The 18101-nt window shown below is 43.1% G+C and overlaps 1 pseudogene; it reads right to left on the reverse strand.

Annotated features, from left to right (window-relative positions):
* Positions 1-16200: 16200 nt before the first annotated feature.
* Positions 16201-17071, reverse strand: LOC131899832 (zinc finger MYND domain-containing protein 19-like; annotated as a pseudogene).
* Positions 17072-18101: the final 1030 nt, after the last annotated feature.

Consider the following 18101-nt stretch of genomic DNA (forward strand, 5'->3'; position numbering starts at 1 on the left):
CCTGAAAAGTTTCAATCCCCTGGTAGTGAGTAATGCAGCCAATGTAATAAGTCAGATCAGGCCAATTATTAAGTCCAGGTTTAATGAGCAGAGCAAAGCAACTCCCAGGTGAGTCTCGGGAAGGCAGGGGAGAGAACATGAGAGTACATGGCAGCTTTGGCAACCAGGTCTTAAATAGCCTGTAGGCATGGTCTTAAGCAACCCTGGGGAGGGGCTAACTCTTGGTGGGCTTTCCTAGGGGCAGAGTCTGGGGAGAGAGAGGTGGAGCTTCCACCTAAACATCCCAGACTCCTTGAGTATAGGGGTGCCAGTTCAAGTCTCGCTACTTCCTGGGGACATGGGACGACATGGGGAGGGGGAATCACACTCATTGGAAGGTGTGAGTGAAGAAGCATTTGGTTAACTGTCATTCTGGAGACCTCAGTCATCTGTTTCTTGAGGAGACAGAGAAGGCAGGTTGCTAGGAGAAAAAACTGATTATTAACACCTGCCCTATGAACAAGACTAGCCATGGGAAAAAGAAGGAAATGGGCCAGGCAGTGGTGACACACACCTTTAATCCCAGCACTCGGGAGGCAGAGGCAGGGGGATCTTTGTGAGTTCGAGGCCAGCCTGATCTACAGAGCGAGATCCAGGAAAGGCGCAAAGCTACACAGAGAAACCCTGTCTCGAAAACCAAAAAAAAAAAAAAAAAAAGAAAAAAAAGAAAAAGAAAAAAAGAAAAGAATGAAATGGAGAGTGCCCTGGTTGTGCAGAAGAGGCAGGGGTGAATGAGCCAGATGAAAGAGCAGATATGCCCTTGAATCTGGAGGGGTGGTACCAACACTGATGTTCCAGGAGCTTGTATGTGGGTGAAATCAACCTGTCAGTACTCTCCCGGTTGGTGTCCTCTGAGCCGGTACAGGGGCTGGCATATCTGGAGGGCCCCGTGCAGGTTGGCCTTGGCATGAGTCTGGCAGAAGGAGTAGACCTGTATAGGAACCTGTAAGTGTCTATAAAACAACTGGAACAGATTCACATCTTGGTGTCACAGCAAAAAGCCTCTATGCATTCCTAAAAGCTGGGATCAGTAAAGTCCACAGAAATTTAAGGATTCTTGAAAACTGTTTGTAGTCAGTGCTACCATGAAGCCTATGAGTGAGGCACACCTGTCTGTACTTTTAACAGGAAACTTAACTAATGAACTAATGAGCTACCAAGCAGGTTATAGCCTTGGGGGGTTGTATGACCTAACCACTATCTTTACTAAGGGCAGCAAAAAGTCACTTCCTGTCCTTGGCTCAAGCATGGGCAGGGTACTTGGCATTCAGGCCCATAGGGTAGCGGCTTAGCATTCCTCTGCTGCCACTCTCATGCTTGTGTGGGTGGGGCCTGGAGACCTATCTTCTCCCCTTCAGGGCTCTAGGGCATCAGTGGCGCCACATGCTGGTGATATGGCCCACTTGCCAGCTCATTTTATAGATTAAAAAAAATCAAGCCTTACTTTTCCTAAAGCTACTAGGTCTCTCGACATAAATAAATGATTTAAATGCTCCAGATTACTTTCTCTTTCTATATATTAAGATTTTAAATTTTCATATTTTAACATTGATAGAATTCTGATGCAGTTTGGGTCACAAACTCAGGATTTTGGATTTTCTTTGGTTGTCTTCCAAATATAAACAGCAGAGTCTACTGCTGTTTTTCAGATGTCCCATATCTGTTCCAGATAAATGACTTTTCCTTGCCTGTCTATTCCTAGGGATGGTATTTTTTCTCTCTCCTGGTCTTCCTTTCCCAATTACTAAGACCATGGGCCTAAATGTTCCAAACAAGTTCATAATTTTTAACTTTTGTCTCTAGTCTATCTGCTTCAGCAGGTTTCTACTTGGCTGGCAGACACATCCAAGCATCAGTTGCTGCAATCTTCTCCAAAGAACCACGAGCTCTAGACTTGCTGAAGGCTGATAGGATGTGGACAAGTCCAACCAAACATAATTGTTCCCTGTCTCTACAGCCAGATCAGATGACCACATGCTTCTGATAAATACCCCATTCCCTGGGTTCCCTCCTTAACTTTGACTAGCCTCTCGGCCTCCTTGGCCTCTGACCATCTGCACACTGTTTTAGCCTGAAGCAGTTATGGAAGAAAATACATCGTCCTGTGCTCCCCTGTCCCAAAACAGGCTAAAGCCTAAGTTAAATGTAGACCCCTGGCATAGGGGACAAACTGGCTATCCCATTGATATATAGGAAACTGGACCCAACATTGCCAATTAATAGATTTATTACCTAAAATGGTTCTGCAATAGGAAAAGACACTTGACCTTCTTTATGCAGAACCAAAGAGGTATTATATGACCTTAAGAAATCATTCAGGATTATAATCTGTCTGTACTCAAAAATCAGAACTACTGGGCCTTAAAAATGGTAATAGAGCCAGGTAGTGGTGGCGCATGCCTTTAATCTCAGCACTCAGGAGGCAGAGCCAGGCAGATCTCTGTGAGTTCGAGGCCAGCCCAGTCTACAGAACAAGATCAAGGACAGGCACCAAAACTACACAGAGAAACCCTGTCAAAAAAAACAAACAAACAAACAAAAAAGGTAATAAAGATATCACTGCCAATGACTTAAAAATGTCTCTCTTTACTCAAGGTCTATTCAGGTCTAAGAATGTAAGCCTCCTTGTCCTTGCTAAATTTATCTGTACAGATGATCAAAAGCTAACTTGAAATTTACACCTCTAGAAAATTTAAATAAACAATGTCATATATTTGATTAATGGAATATCTAATAAATAAGATATATATTCCATGATTGAGTTTCTGGTCCCACAAACAGGTCCTTTTCTCAGAGGGTCCTTTTCTCAGAGTTGGGCCACACCCTGACTCACAAGCCCCTTTTCTTCTATTCCCATTCAGCCCTGGGATCTTTCCCGTCACTCTTGTTTGCCTTCTCAGGAGATAGTAAGTCTTAGCATATGGAAGCTGCTAACATGTCAGAGACTGTAAGTCATTCATACTTAATAGACAGACCTCAAATGCTCAGAGATCTTCAGAATATGGCATTTAAAATGTTTAATTAAAAAAACTTTTCATGATAGAGAGACATGCTGGCTCCTGGCAGCACCTTTATTTCCTCCAAAGAAGATGGATGGGCACAGAAGAACCTCCACCCAGAACTTGCTCCAGAGTGGCAGTACCAGCCACTGAGATGGGCATAGAAGAACCTCAACTGCTGCCAGGGCCTTCTTCAGACCATGGACAACAGGACTCTGGGAACCCATTGCCTCACTTCTGCCTAGACAAGTTAGGCTGGTCCTTTCCACAACTTCCTACCCCACAACTGTCAGATCTTCTGAGGCCTGGCAGCTGAAGACTGATGTTGTTGCCCTGAGACCTCTGCCCTCAATGACCATGGAGGACCCTGGGGTGGCTGTCTAGGTAGCCAGCAGGTAAGTCTCTGACACTTTCAATCGCTAACTCAGGTAAAATGTATCCCTCTGAGATCTCTGATGCCATTTGATGACCAGGCTTTGCTTCAGCTGCCTTCTCAGTTCTCTATATAAAATTCGCAGCCTCATTCTCCTAGGACTAATACAGTTCTCTGTATCTCCTGGGGAATTAGATTAAAAGAAACTGCTTTAAGGTTTGTTTATATGAAGATAGGAAAGCTGTCTCACTTCTGTTCACTTACATATCCTTCTCAGATCTGATGATGTTTAGGGAAGCCTCCCTCCTCCTTAACTCAACCACTCCATTTAGTAAATTTTCTCTGGTTATAGATTTAAATATATGTTTCCTTGGGCTGAAGCCAGGTAATGTTCATACCTTTAACCCAAAGCTATAGCTTTTGCTATGACACCAAGATATAAATCTGTTCCAGTTGCTTTACAGATACTTACAGGTTCCTGCACAGTCTACCCCTTCTGCCAGACTTGTGCCAAGACCAACCCTCAGAGGCTCTTCAGATACACCACCAGCCCCTGCACCAGCTCTGAGGATCCCAACCACTAACCGAGAATGCCAATCAGGTGAATACTGACAAGTTAACTTCACCCAAATGCCCACTCATAAAAACTCTATCTCCTAATTCATTGACACTTTTTACAGGATGAATACAGGCATTTCCACCTCCAGAGGAACAGCAGATGTGATGGCTCCTATACTCCTGATTTGGCATGCCATTCCCCCAAGCTCCTGGAACATCACTGCTGCAACCTGTCTTCTCGGCTCCCTCGAGGAACAGATGCCTTAGGACTCCACAATGATGCTTCTTCACTCACATCTCCTGCCATGAATGACCCCGACTCCCAACTTCTCGGTCCCACTTTGCCCCCAAATCATCAGGAAGCAATCTCGAGAATTCAGTGCCTTTGTAACCCCCACTTGCTATCCATAACTTACCTTTTTTATAATAATCAAAACTGAAGAATGTTAGTATTCTGACCCACCCCTTGGAGACCCACCCAGCATCCTGATCTCATCTTACATTAAAGCCTCCTTAAGAGGAAAAAACTCCTCTCCCTTCTCTCCCTCCTTGCCAGAGGTAGCGTGTCCCCCTTTCTGTTTCTATTTCTCTCTCTTCTTTCTCCTTCCCTCCATTCTCTCTCTCCTCCCTGTAGTGAGTAGCCATTCCAGCTTTGGTCTGGAAGTTCCAACCCCCATTGAGGCTTTGGTAACTATCACGCCTACAAGGCGGGGCCAAGGGAGGGCCCTAGAGACCCTAGATCTAGACGGGCCGCGCTCTCTTGTTCCTGGACCCTGGACAGTGGAGGCTGACTGAGCAGAGCTCCAGAGAACACCGCTGGACTACGATACACCTTCCCCAGACCCTGCGACCTACCTATCTCTTCATTTGTAAGTTGTGCCACTAATAAACTTTCCTTTTAACTACGTGGAGTGGCCTTAATAATTTCATCAATACCTCGCCCAAACCCCAAAATAAATATGCCATGTGGATGCCAAGTCTGCTGTGTGAGTAACTTGCCCACATGGGGTGTGTCACTCCAGATGGGCACCTTGGCCCAACCTGCCATGGCCTCTTGTGCTCTGTGTATCATAATGATGGCATCACAAACCACACAAGCCAGAGGAGGAGATGGGATCAAGAAGGGCAGGGGAGAGAACATGAGAGCACATGGCAGATATGGCGACCAGGTTTTAAGTAGCCTGTGGGGAGAGGCTGACTCTTGATGGGCTTTCCTAGGGGAAGGGTCTGGGGAGAGGGAGAGAGAGGGAGAGAGAGAGAGGGAGAGAGAGAGAGAGAGAGAGAGAGAGAGAGAGAGAGAGAGAGAGAGAGAGAGAGAGAGAGAGAGATGCGGCTTCCAGCTAATCATCCCAGACTCCTTGGGTATATGGAACTGGCAGGGCTTCCACCTAAACATTTTCCATTACACAAAAATGTACATAGCATAAATCTAAGCCCTCTCACATGCTAGGCATATGCTTTATTACTGAGTTACATTACATCGTCAAGCCCAAAGTACTAAATTTATAAAAAGTAATAAATGAATTAAAAATTGGTTTTTAAATGGCTTATGTCATGAGTGGAGTATAGAGTTAGTGTTTACTAGTCCATCTGAAGAAGATGAAGGCATTCTGGAGATGATACCTAGTGGTAATTCCACAGTAGTGGGAATGTGTATAATTTCACACTACTACACACATAAAAATGTGAATGGAGATTAGTGGTACAGTGTTTGTGGAGCCTGAACAAGGCCTAAAGTTCCATCCCCAGCACTGCAAAAGAAAAAGTAAAAGTTGAGATGGTAAATTTTATGCTTTATGTACATATTTCTGTAATTGTTCAATTAAAAAAAAACAAATCTAGCCATCTCCTCTTACCTTCTCCCCCTCCCACACCTCACCCCACACTCCCAAATTACTCAAGATTTACTCAGGAAATCTTATCTATTTCTCCTTCTTAGGGGGATCCATGCATGTCTCTCTTGGGGTCCTCCTTGTTACCTAGCCTCTCTGAGGTTGTGGATTATAGCCTAGTTACCCTTTGCTTTATGTATAATACCCACTTAGGAGTGAGTACATACCATGTTTGTCTTTCTGGTTGATATGCCAGACTTTGTTGACTCTCCATGGGAGGCCTTATCCTCTCAGAGGAGTGGATGGGGATGGGGGGTGAAGGAAAGGTAGGGGATGAGCAGGAGGAGGGGAGGGAGGGGGAATTGTGGTTGGTATGTAAAATGGAAAAAAAAACTTTTAAATTAAAAAAAAATCTAAGGCTTTATGGTAGTTTGCAAAAGAATGGCCTCCATAGGCTCGTGTATTTGAATGAGTAGTCACCAGGGAGTGATGCTACTTGAGAGAGTTAGGAGGTGTGGCTTTGTTGGAGAAAGTGTGTCACTGAGGGTAGGCTTTGAGGTTTCAAGGGCCCAAGCCAGGACCAGTGGCTCTCTCTTCCTGCTTCCTTCAGATCCTGATATAGAACTCTTAGCTGCCTGTCTGACTCCATGCTACCATGCTCATTTGCCTTCAAGATAATGGACTAAACCTCTAGAACTCTAAGCCAGCTCCAATTAAATGTTTTCCTTTATAAGATTTTCTGTGATCATAGTGTCTCTTCATAGTAATGGAACACTGACCAAGACAGACCTCTCACATACCAGGCATATGCTTAATTACTGAGCCACATCCCCAGGCCAAAAGTACTAAATTTATTATGCTATTTTTTTTTGAGGGGGGATTTTTGTGATCCTTTTTTTGTGTGTGTGATCAACTTAAATGCTAGGATTATAGGTGTGTACCATTATGTCTTATGCGGGGCATTTACCCACCAACCCCACAGTTCCCCAGAGTTTTCTTGAGTGGGAGCAGCAGGAAATATTAGATAGAAGGATTTAGATTGTGGAGATAAACAGAAAGAAAATAAAGGATAGCCTCGAGAGGGGCTGGAACCTCTTCCAACGGGCTCTGACTGTCTCTGCCCCAGGGTATTTATAGAGACGCCAAGGGGTGGAGCAAAAGACACCCCCCCCAGCACAGCCAAGTGCAGACCATCCCAGACACCTGCACTTAGGCCCGTGGTCCTAATCATCCTCCCTATGTAGACCTGCTGGGTAAAGCCACTAGGAACCTGAAAATGGGCTCCCACAGGTCCCCCTTTCTTAATATATAAAAATAACTTGTTATTAAGAGCTCACAGCAATCTCCATAGCTGTTACACCTCCCAGTATGGAGTAGAGGATGATAAAGATGGCATTTCCTTTTTGGATTAGGTCCAAGGTGACTACAGCAGTCTTAGCTGCCTCAAGCCCTTTCTAAACCAAAAACTTAATGAAATTGCAAACTTAAAGAATCCCTTAGCTTCATCATTACCATTAACAGGTTAACATAAATATTGATATACATAGTCACAATTCTCCCAATCTTACAACTGAAAGCAAACTCTTAACAGAACCATTTTAATTAACATATATGGTGCTATATATAGTTAACAATTTTCTCAGTCTTACAACTTTAACTCTTAATCATTTGAATTTTCTTGCTAACAGAACATAGGAAAAACTTCTGATGTATTCACATCAAACTTAAATATTTCCTTAACTCCACAAAACCAGGGTGCATTAATATCAATAGGTTAAACATAATTTCTGCAAACATACATTCAATCTTAATTCACTCATAACTCCTCCTTTTCTTTATAATTTTTTAAAAACAATCTCAAACCTAGTTAGAGGAACCCAAACTTACACAATTCCTATAAACCCATATTGAAAAGCAATATTCTCAATCTAACCATTAACATTTTTTGAAAACTTTTAGCAAAAGATCCAAAAGCAGTTTCTTTTCTTTCTTTTTTTTTTTTTAAAGATTTATTTATTATGTATACAGCATGTATGACTGCAGGCCAGAAGAGGGCACCAGATCTCATTACAGACGGTTGTGAGCCACCATGTAGTTGCTGGGAATTGAACTCAGGACCTCTGGAAGAGCAGTCTGTGCTCTTAACCTCTGAGCCATCTCTCCAGCCACAAAAGCAGTTTGTTAATAAAACTCTTTACACTTTAAAAGTAGTCTCTTAGTATACCCCATTTGCATTTCTCTTTTCTTTTCTTTTTTTTTTTTTTTTTTTTTTGATTTTTCAAGACAGAGTTTCTCTGTGTAGCTTTGCACCTTTCCTGGAACTCACTCTGTAGACCAGGCTGGCCTCCAACTCACAGAGATCTGCCTGGCTCTGCCTCCCAAGTGCTGGGATTAAAGGCGTGCACCACTACCGCCCGGCTTTTTTGTTTGTTTGTTTGTTTTGTTTTGTTTTAAAGATTTCCTTATTTACTATGTATACAATGTTCTGCCTGCATGTGTGTCTGCAGGCCAGAAGAGGGCACCAGATCTCATTACAGATGGTTGTGAGCCACCATGTAGTTGCTGGGAATTGAACTCAGGACCTCTGGAAGAGCAGTCAGTGCTCTTAACCTCTGAGCCATCTCTCCAGCCCCAAAAGTTTAATTTTTTAAGATTTTTTTTTCTTTTTTGTTTTTCAAGACAGGGTTTCTCTGTGTAGCTTTGTGCCTTTCCTGGAACTCACTTTGTAGACCAGGCTGGCCTCGAACTCACAGAGATCCGCCTGTTTCTGCCTCCTGAGTGCTGGGATTAAAGGCGTGTGCCACCACTGCCTGGCTCCATTTGCATTTCTTACTAACAAAACATGACATTAATCCACTCAAACAAGAAAATATTTTTTAAATTAAGTACACTAAGGAATATTACTTCTCCCCTTTCTTTATAATTTTTTAAACAAAATCTCAAACCTAATTAGAAAACACAAACTTTTCCATTTAAACAGTTCCATTTGTAACACAAAACCAGTTCCATAAGTAATTCCATTTTTACGTAAACAGTTCCATAAAACAATTCATGAATCACCAGTTAATAAAGCATATATGCATACACAAAACTGCATCTTGATTCTAGGTAGAAACAATAAATTTCTTCATTTAAGCAGTTCCTAGGTCATTACCATAAGTAAATTCAAAATTGTCCCATTGCAATGAAATCACTGTTGTTCATTTCATTTCATAAGTCCCAAAATTCAAATAATAAATTCTGGTACGCACCTTCCAAATATGAAGAAATCCATAACAAAAATCTTTTGTAGTTTTATCTCATTATTTTAGGTTCAAAAAGTTCAAAAATTGCTGGGCGGTGGTGGCGCAGCATTGCTGACAGGTCCGAAACGGCAGAGATGCACTGTCAGCAGTGCTGCACCACCACCGCCCAGCCTTTAATCCCAGCACTCGGGAGGCAGAGCCAGGCGGATCTCTGTGAGTTCAAGGCCAGCCTGTGCTGTGAGTTCCAGGAAAGGCGCAAAGCTACACAGAGAAACCCTGTCTCGAAAAACCAAAAAAAAAAAAAAAATTAAATTCTGGTATCAGGCTTTCACTTCCAAATATGAAGAGCTGTTTTACAACCAAAACTTTTTGCAGTTAACAATTTTAGTTCAAACAAGTGTCTCTGCAACTTTTATTCTCAAGCCAGAGACCTTTTTAGGTACAGTAGTATTCTAAACCACACAGTTTTTGATGTTAGCTCAGGTTTTTCTGTGTTGCGTTGATTTTCCACAGATCTCAGCTGCGGATGCCTTGTTGTGGTTCTGGCGTCCGCCATTCTTAGCTTCTTAGCGGCTTCTGGAACTTTTGAAACCATTCAGACTGCCTGCTTTGCAGTCTGCTAGGACACTTCCTTCTATGTTTCAGGTTCTTTCACCATATACATTAAGCATAGACTCACACTTAACATTTACATTTTGTTACAAACTCACATATAACATATCTTGCAAAGCATTTAGACTCACATTCAACATTTACACTTTTTTTTACAAACTCACATATAACATATTAACATCTACTTATTTATCCTCCTTAAGGAAACTATAGAACTACTTTAGCAAATATATTTCTTATTACTTCTTATATACTTCTTATATTCATTCCATCTTCTTATTTCTTATTTAAACTTACATTTACAACTAGCATCTTTACTTCTTACAAGCTTATTACATGTCTTAAGACTACCTTAGATGCTTCTTGCAAGCTTATATTTTTTTTAAAAGGTTATGTATACAGTGTTCTGTCTGCTTGTATGATTGCAGGCCAGAAGAGGGCACCAAATCTCTTTATAGATGGTTGTGAGCCACCATGTGGTGCTGGGAATTGAACTCAGGACCTCTGGAAGAACAGTCAATGCTCTTAACCTCTGAGCCATCTCTCCAGCCCCAGCAAGCTTATATTTTTAAAGGAACTCTATAAATCTATTTTTCAAACTTATATAGGGCTACCATTAGCATATATTTAACTTAGCAAACACCTAAAGATTTCTTAACTCAGATCTAACAAGACAGAATAATTTCTACAAACTCACATATCTTATTTTCATCTTTTTCTACTTCTTACTCTTAATTATTATCACTATCTCTATTAGAAATATTCTCTTAACTAGACAGGAAGTACGTACATCATTTCTAAAGTTTATAGTCAGCTTTGCTATACAACACTGGGATTTAGTGAGTGTTGTTGTTATAGAGTTGTGATACTTGTTGCTAGGGGACTGTAACCTTCCCAGAACGAAACCACACCCCAAAGTTGCCGAGTTCTCTCAGCCGTTCCTGACCAGCAGAGATGCACTGTCAGCAGTAAATGGTTTTTAACTAGATGCTGTCCCTTCACCCAAATTCATAATAGTTCCCCTAAGTGCTTCAGGACAAACGTTTCTATTACAGCAGTACTTTTGGCTTGTTCTACTGAAAAACTACACTTCACGCTGAGTGTGAAATTACCATATTTAGCTGCTGTAAAGCTCTTCGCCAATACTGCACAGCTATTAGGTGATATAAAGTATTTTTCTAAAGGAGCTAGTAAAGCCAAAAGCGGCACAGCTCTGAACTCTATTTCCTCACTGTTTGCATTAACCAGTGACAAAACCTCAGAAACACTAATTGAGCCACTTTCATTCTGGTTCCTTTATAGGAACGTCATTGGAGCTGACCTTTCTTAGTTCCACTTTCCTTACCAGATGCTCAGGTAACCACCGAGCTTCATTCTCCTCTTGTGAAAAAGCACAAACATGTCCTCCACCCCATATTAACACAGGATCGGGACCCTTCTACAATCTGGAGCAGGGATCTTTCCATTTCACTTGAGCAAAAGTCACTTGAGTGCCACTGTGCCAAAATCTATCTGTGGCAGACTGCTCACGGACATCCATATTCAAAAAGTTCAGTACAAAAAGAGCATGATTTAATGTACTATGTGGCGATTGAGGGTAAATTTCTTCCTTTATTATTTTTATTTTTTGAAGTTGTATTTTAAGACTGCTGTGAGCCCTTTCTACAATACCTTGTCCCTGAGGATTATAAGGAATAACTGTTTTATGTACGATTTCCCATTGGGTACAAAATTGTTGAAATGCCTTACTACTGTATCCAGAACCATTATCAGTTTTAATAATTTTTGGTATACCCATATATGAAAGACACTTCAAGCAGTGCATAATTACATGTTTTGTAGCTTCCCCAGGTTGTGCACTAGCCATTAAAAATCCTGAATAAGTGTCAATGGTCACGTGTACATATTTTAATTTGCCAAATTCTGCAATATGAGTAACATCCATTTGCCATAGATGATTAGGAAGAAGACCTTGAGGGTTTACCCCTAAGTGAGGGACAAGAAAATATTTTGGACATACCCCACATTGTTTAACTATTTGATGAGCTGCTTCTTTGGTAAGATTGAATTGCTTTCTTAAGCTTTTGCTGTTTTGATGAAGAGCATGTGACTGTTGAGCCATTTCCACTTGGAATAATGCTACTATCTTTGTTAACTTATCAGCCATTGCATAACCCTCAGCTAAAGGACCAGGAAGGTTGGAGTGAGCTCTAATATGGCCCACAAAGCATGGCAGCTTTCTTTTGTGAATAGCATCTTGAATTTGTAGTTCCAATATTTTTACCAAAACTGTTACTATTCAAAGGAGTCAAGAACATAGATGTTCTTTCATGAAACATATTCTTCATTAGCTTACTCTGAGAAAAAGCATTTTCAGGATTTAGTATTTTCACTTCATTAGCTTTAACTCCTGGTGTTATTATTAGCAGCTGTGATATTTAGCATTGATTTCTTCTAAGGAACTTTCAAGTGAAGCAACTCTTTTGTAAGACAGATTTTTCTGAAGTTTGTTTTCCATCTATAAAGCAGTCATTTCTTTTTTGAATGCCTGTTTCCTTGTCTCATTAGATTTGCAAAGGAATTACTCATTGCAGGCAGTTTGTTCAAAAGGCAAAGAACTTTTTTAATTTCAACATTAAGTTTCTTCATATCTAAAACAACGTTCAGTGTATAAACTGTTTTCCCATGTTTTAAAGATTTTAAAGTGGCTTATTTGCTCTTATAGGTAGATTTGTCTGATCTGAGCTCAAGAGGTAAGATTAAGCTTTCTAGCATTGCTTTGAGAAGAAACTTCATTCTTAGCTGAAAAGTTTTTGGACAGTATCGCCATCTTTAGATGAAAAACTACATTTCCCAAAATGCATTTCTCTTCATCAGCTCACTGTTAAGAGCTAGCTTATGGACTCCATTTCCCATAGTTCTTTTTGGGTCTGAGAGTCAACTTCTAAGTTCTTTTGAAAAGACCAAGCAGATGCCATAACAGGCTGCTCAGTCTTCTCTCAGAGATCAGGCCTCAATTTCAGTTTCCTGAGACTGAGCAAGCTGTCTCTGGGAGGGCCATGAACAAAAGACATAGTCCTTGCAGTAGCTCCCTTTCTGCATGTACTCTGACTGCTCAAAGTTCAGCCAGATGTTTACTGTCTGGGAACCCTCACCAATTTAGAGTTATGTGTATGAGTCAAGGACAGAGCCTAGACCACTGAGCCAGCCCCCACACTCAGTACATGCTAGGCCAGCCAGTCCCCATGGCAGTTCAAGGACAGAGCCTGGACCACTGAGCCAGCCCCCACAGTCAGTACATACTAGGCCAGCCAGCCCCCATCGCAGCTCAAGGACAAAGCCTGGGACTTGTGCTGGACTGCCCCCCCAAATGATATTGTAAACCCCAACCAGTAAATTCAAAGGTTACATACCCTCACCCAATTAAAAGAGAACAGAGATAAAAATAAGCCAATCCGAGTTGCACCGGTGCAAAACCCCCAACCTCCCCAACCCCCCTGAAGGGCTTGTGGTTTTTGCCTTTAAAAAGCTAGCCTCACAAAGAAAGAGCAACTCCTCCCTGCCTCACTGTATTGGGTGTAGGAATGAGTTCCCTGTCTAGACTTGTATCTACAGAATAAACTTTGCTGTTGCATTCTGGACATCCAAAGTCTTCGGTGGTCTCTTTGGGGTCATGATCTGGGCATAACACTTTTACTGGGCTTGCTTTGAAATTCTTGCCTGGGAGGCTTGAACTAAGCTTGAGTTTTCAATTATGGGACATTGGGAGATTTCTATTCTCTCTTCAGCTGGCTTTAACAGGTGTTTCTCCTTCATCAGACACTGGCCCCAGATCAGAAGTGCACCTGCCTCGTTAGTGCGAATTGAGGTGGGCAATTTCTGATAGCAACTTTCCTCGGGGCTTGTGTTTGCCTTAGCCAGTCAGTGAAAAACAAAAACATTTACAACAGCTTATCCATAGCTCCTTCAGAGAGATTTTCTCCCACTGATTTTATTCTCATTTTGCTTGTTCCTTTCCCCCCAGATGCAGAGCTTCAGATATCTCAGGCTGCTCTGTTCCTCTGCTAGCTGCCTTTGGAGGTAGGGGGTCCTCCCCCCGCCCCGCTCCCCTTCCCCCCCTGCAAATCTGCCTCATACTCTAGCAGCTTTGTCAGGTTATGGACTTTCTGGGGGGGGGAAACCTGTCCCTTCTCCATTTCTTCAGAGAGTCAGTTCCCAGTTTGGTCTCAGTTTATCCCCTCTGCTCCAAAAAGTTTTTGACACTACAGTGGCAGCTTTCCCTGCTACTGAAGGTAGGGGCTTTTTGTCTGTTTCTGTTTTCAGGGTCTGTGTGGTTTGCTTACAGACTGAAAATCTAAAAAGGGAAGTTTTTGCCATTTCTAAACTCCCATTAGGACAGGTGTTTTGCCTCATCAGGCCTTCACCTGGCCCAGTCCCCCAGTGGGTTGCATTTGCTTGTCTGGGTGCCCAAGGACAGAGCTTATGCCAGAGGCAATCACCCCTTAGGGCTACACTCCCTTATATCACCAGGAGTCAGTGGAAACAAAGCTTTTCTCAAAAAGATGCTTTCTCTGACAGAAAAGAAAGCTTTACTCCTGGATAGTTCTGTTCTGCCCTGGCTGGGCTTTTTCCGCAGACAGCATTCTGACTTAGCAGCACAACTGCTTCAGACATAGTTCAGCTTTACTGTTTTCCCAGAAAGGTCCTTACTCTGATAGGAAAGTTTTTCTCAGATTTCTTTTTGCAGCTGTGGACCTATAAACCCAGGACTTGTAGGAAGGCAGACAACTGTGCTTTAGCTTATTTTGTTCATTAGCAATCTTCCCCTGGGTCCTGCACCTTCCTGCCTCAGCTGTGTGCTCCAGGAAGTGCTGCAGGAACCCTAGTATCCCAGAAATGCACTCCAACTCAGAGACACTGGCCTAAAGAGGCCAAGTTGGATGCCAAAATTCTGGTGCAATTATGGTCATGTCTGAATCTGTGTCTACTAAGCCGGATAACAAAACATCATTTATTTGTATTGTTAATTTTTGGTGTTTGTTCATTTACAGAAGTTTGCCAAAAATTTGCTTTATAGATTTTCCTGAATATTTTTATTTTCTCTGTCTCAGCTGTTCTATCACCCCAGCAGCCTGGTTTATTCCAATAGGCATTTGGTTATTTAATTGCTCTGAGTAGATGTTTCTTCTATGACGACAGGAAAGGTCTGAACTGAATTTGATGTGGGGGCCTGCCTGCGGCCCTTCTGGGAGTTTCCCAAGGACAGAGGCAAAGGATTACCTTTTCTGTCCCTTGTTGATCTACATTTATTGGTCCAGTGTTTACCCTTACCACACCTTCTGCATACTCCAGAAGGAAGGGGCATTCTGTTGCCATTACTTCTTGAAGAAACATTGTTTCTAGGAATGCCCTGTTTACAGTCCCTTTTCAAATGTCCTTGCTATCCACATCCAAAACATCTGGCATTCCTCATACCTTTTGAAATTGCTTCTATCCACATATCATCATGGTCATGAGACTCAACATTGTGTCCCTGATCCAGTCCTCCAAGGGTGCAGATCTTGCCTTTAACAGCCTGATTATTCTCTTGCATGCTGTATTCGTGTTCTCAGAGGCCAAAGATTTGATTATTTTCTGGTTGGCTTCTGAATTTGGGACCGTTCTATTTACTGCTGAAGACAGTCTTTGTGAGAAATTCATGAAGGATTCTTTCTGGCCCTGTATAACTTTTGTGAATGACTCAATTTTCTTTCCTGTTTCCTCAATTCTGCCCCACACATTCATGGCTGGCATTCAACATAGAATTAAAGTTTGGTTATCATATAAACATTGTCTTTGTATTTCGGCATATTGGCCTTATCCAAGAAGCTGATCCTGGGAGATTTCCACACCTCTAGCCCTCCATTGACTTTCTATGGTCTTAGCCTCATCTCTGAAACACATGCGGCCAGTGCAACTGTGCTCTGGGTTCCAGGAGAGCGGTTACTAATTCTTTCCAGTCTTGAGGGATAATCCTATTACAAGTTGACCAGGAGTTTAACATTTGCTTTACAAATGGGGAATGCATGCCATAAGATACTATTGCTTCTTTAAACCTTCTTAAATCTAATGTTTCAACTGGAGTCCAATTAGTTTGTACACACCTTGATCAGGTAGCTGCTGTATGGTTACTGGATAAATTAAGTTTGATTGTTTGAAAACAGGCTTTCTTTCTGTAACCTTATAATCCAATCAAGAAATAATTTCACTCTTAAATTCTTCTGAGTCTGAATTTCTCTATAATTCTTTTTTTTTTTATTCTACCCCTTTACTCTGCCTGTTTAGACATGACTCTGTGCAAGCCTCTCAGTGGGATCTCCACTGCCCAGGAGAGAAGCTGGACTACATGACAGTTTCTAGCCGAGTGTCGACTGTTTACCATTTGAGGAGTACAACAAATGATTCTATTTGAAGTTTCTAACCCTCCCCTCACCTCCCCCCCCAAAAAACTGTACATGAGTTTACAAACATATTAACATATAAATAATGAGAAAGGTCCTAGGGAGCCTCCCCGTTGTCTCTGCTGGGGGTGAACACTGGAGGGGCACTGTTCCCACAGGCTTCATATTGCTGTGAGGTCTTATGGCAGCTGCTCTGGATCCATTGCTGGCTTCTTTGGCACCTCCAGTCTGTCTTCCACTGTGCTCATGACGAGCTAGAAACCTTGAACCTGCAACAGTGGCAGCTCTTCAGCCCGTCATCGCTCTGGCTCAAGCTCATGCTGGAAGGGACGCTTCCTCTCCCGACAGTGCTTCTTGTGGGCAGGCCAGTCCTTTTGCTGGCACTGAGAGCCACAGTATCGTGCCACCTGGCAATGCCCACAGATGTTGAACTCCCAAAGCTGCTTCTGAATCACTGTACAAGGAAGGTAATGACACTCATAGTAGGTACAGGAATTCTCTTCCTCTTCCACCACATCTCCATTGGCATTATAGTACAGGGTCACATTCAGGACAGGGAACTGTTCTTCTATAGGGTTCATGGGAAGCTGCTGGATAGCAAGCCAGTATAAGCTTTGTTCCCTTTGTTTGCTGGAGGTCTCTTCAGCTTTGGGTCGCCAGCCCCATGGTACCAACTGCAGGTTGTCCAGGCCATTGTCCACAGTCACAGCATTGAGATGTACCACCTGAAACCCGGGAGCCACACCTCCCCTGTGTGGTTCCCATAGCAGCTCATGCAGAAGCCTGCCCGAGCCCCTTCCTCGGTTTTTGTTGAAGGCCTATGCAAATATCTTAGCACCATTTCCATCAGCATCTACTTCCATTCGAGCCTCAGAGGAGTAGCTCTCCACCAGTGGTATGTCTTGCTCAGTGTGTATTTGGTCTTCCTGGCCACCTGGCCGAGCCGCATGATGCCCAATTTAAAGTCTGTCATGGCCCGGCCTGCGCCACTCCCTCCGGAGGCTCCCAACCAGGCCGGGCCGGAGCGAGGCCGGGGTCAGGCCGGGCTGGGCTCGGGCCACCGCTGCTGCCTCACACCTGCTGGACCTGCCATGCCCCCGAGCCGCCGCCGCCACCACCACCGTGCGGACTCCAGCGAGCAGCTATAATTCATTTTAATAGGTTTTTCTAAAGCTTTATTCTTGGCACTTAAATTGACTATCTTTTTAAATTATAAAATAAGGATAAGTAGGCTCCCATCCAGCCCAGAGGTGAGTGACTGGGTTCATACCCAGGGAGGCCTGCACCTAGGCCCCATCTCTGGGCACCAGCCATTCCGGAGGAAGATCCACCCAACTTGGCCCCAGTTGCCAGCCAGCAGGCAGGGCTCCTGCAGGAAGGTTCCTGTAGCTAGAGTTTTCCTGGTCCTGCCTAGCGCACAGTCAGGACAAATCTCTCTCACCTACCAGTCCCACAGCTGCTCAGACCCAACAAAGTAAACACACAGAAACTTGTATTACTTATAAACTATATGGCCATGGCAGGCTTCTTGCTATCTGTTCTTATATCTTAAATTAACCCATTTCTATTAATCTATAAGTTGCCATGTGGCTCGTGGCTTACCAGTATCTTAACATGTTGCTTCTCATCACGGTGGCTGGCAGCGTCTCTCTGCCTCAGCCTTCCACTTCCCAGAATTCTCTTCTCTGCTTGTCCTACCTATACTTCCTGACTGGCTACTGGCCAATCAGCATTTTATTTATAAAGAGCGATATCCACAGGTTCCCCTTCTCCAAGACCCCCTAGCAGACCCTGCAATCTACACGTCCTGCCCCCACACCCATCTGGCCCAGAGAGCTCCCATCTGGCCCAGAGAGCTCCCTTCCAGCCCAGAGAGCTCCCTTCCAGCCCAGAGAGCTCCCATCCTGCCCAGAGAAAGAAAGAGCTCTCATTGGACAAAGAGCCAACATTGGACCAAGAGTAAACTCAGGAGACAGGGAATCTGCCAGCCCTGATTAGACCAA

This window comes from Peromyscus eremicus, chromosome X (genome assembly GCF_949786415.1).
Source record: "Peromyscus eremicus chromosome X, PerEre_H2_v1, whole genome shotgun sequence".
Taxonomy (NCBI): Eukaryota; Metazoa; Chordata; class Mammalia; order Rodentia; family Cricetidae; genus Peromyscus; species Peromyscus eremicus.